Source organism: Microcebus murinus, chromosome 6 (genome assembly GCF_040939455.1).
Source record: "Microcebus murinus isolate Inina chromosome 6, M.murinus_Inina_mat1.0, whole genome shotgun sequence".
NCBI classification, from domain to species: domain Eukaryota; kingdom Metazoa; phylum Chordata; class Mammalia; order Primates; family Cheirogaleidae; genus Microcebus; species Microcebus murinus.
The window spans coordinates 93,997,917-93,999,803 of NC_134109.1; the positions used below are offsets into that span (position 1 = coordinate 93,997,917).

General features: G+C 44.5%; 1 pseudogene; it reads right to left on the reverse strand.

The window, feature by feature from the left end:
* Nucleotides 1-1,064: 1,064 nt before the first annotated feature.
* On the reverse strand, nucleotides 1,065-1,670 carry LOC105881401 (peptidyl-prolyl cis-trans isomerase FKBP1A-like; annotated as a pseudogene).
* Between the last annotated feature and the right edge of the window lie 217 nt (nucleotides 1,671-1,887).

A 1,887-nucleotide genomic window follows, 5' to 3' on the forward strand; every position in this document is an offset into this window, starting at 1 on the left:
CTCTATTCATGAACAATATTGGTTTTCCTTTCTTGTAATATCTTTATCTGTTTTGGTATTAAGGTATGTTGCCTGCATAGAATGAATCAGGAAATGTTCTCTCTGCTTCTATTTTCTGGACCTCAATTTTTTAAATTGTTATCATTGCTATAGTCAGTATTTATTTAGATCTTCAGCATGTTTTACCAATTTCTTTGCTTACTGTTTCTTCTGGTATCCCATTTCTTCATTATATGTACATATTTCCCTTAGCAAGGATCTGTAGGAAATAAAGTCTCTTAGGGCTCATATGTCTTGAAATGTATTTACCTTTTCTCTTGAATAATAGCTTATCTGGACATAGAATTCTCAATTATAGAATTCCTTGTGATTTTCCCTCAGCTAATTGACAATCACTGCTCTTGTGGTACCTATTGTTGCTGAAGAAAAGTCTATTGTCAATCTGAATAGTCTTTTCTTTCTGGTACCTTTTAAATATTTTCTCTTTATCCTTGATGTTCTCAGGTAATGGGGCCTTTTAAACCTGAGGGCTCATGCCTTACTTCAATTCTGGGATACTCTCAGGCATTCATTCATTCATTTATTTGAGACAAAGTCTCACTGTGTTGCCTGGGCTAGAGTGCCATGGCATCAGTCTAGCTCACAGCAACCTCAAACTCCTGGGCTAAAGTAATCATCCTGCCTCAGCCTCCGAAGTAGCTGGGACTACAGGCATGAGCCACCATGCCCAGCTAATTATATATATATATATATGTGTGTGTGTGTGTGTATATATATATATATATATATGTCATCCAGTTAATTTCTTTCTATTTTTTTTAGTAGAGACAGAGTCTCACTCTTGCTCAGGCTGGTCTCAAACTCCTGAGCTCAAACAATCCACCCACCTCAGCCTCCCAGAGTGGTAGGATTACAGGCGTGAGCCACCACGCCTGGCCACTCTCAGGAATCTTTTTTTTTTTTTTTCTGAGGTTTATGGCATATAATTTAGGTAAACACACATACAAGGAGGAAGGGGAAAGAGAAATGGAGGTGTCGGAAGCAAAGCTGAGTGACAGAACACATTCAGTCGGGGTAGATGTTTATACAGAGTGTAGTGGAACATCAGGAGAAGCTCCATACGGATTCGTGTGCACACGTCTGGAGGCACGAGATCCCTCCATGGCCGATCCAAAAACAGGGAGCTAAGGGAGGAGGCCATTCTTGTCATTCAAGTCTCATAAGCTCCACGTCAAAGATGAGAGTAGCGTGTGGTGGGATGATGCCTGGGTGCCCAGTAGCGCCATACGCATAGTCTGGAGATACAGTCAGTTTGGCTCTCTGACCCACACTCATCTGGGCAACCCCTTCTTCCCAGCCTCGGATCACCTCCTGCTTGCCTAGCATAAACTTAAAGGGCTTGTTTCTGTCCCGGGAGGAATCAAATTTCTTTCCGTCTTCAAGCATCCCAGTGTAGTGCACCACGCAGGTCTGGCCGCGCTTCGGGAAGGTGCGCCCGTCCCCGGGGGAGATGGTCTCCACCTGCACTCCCATGGCGGCGGCGGCGGGCACTGGGTGGGCGGCGCGACCGGCGGCGTTGACGCAGAAGGACGTAATGGCGGCTCCGCGGCTCTGCCTCGGCCCTCTGCGCGTCGCCTGCGCATGCGCGCGCCCCCGCACGCCCCGCCCTCACGCTCAGGAATCTAAATCTTACGTCTCCCATATTCTTTTTATTCTCTATTTCTGGAATTCTTAATTCCTTACAAGTAGAGGTCTCAACAATACTCTTATATTTAGAATAATCATCCACCTCATTTTTTTCCATCTCTACTTCTTTAGGCTGAGTTCTGGGTAATTATCTGAGTTATATTTTGTAGTTCATTAACTATAGTGTTAGCTGTGTCCAAA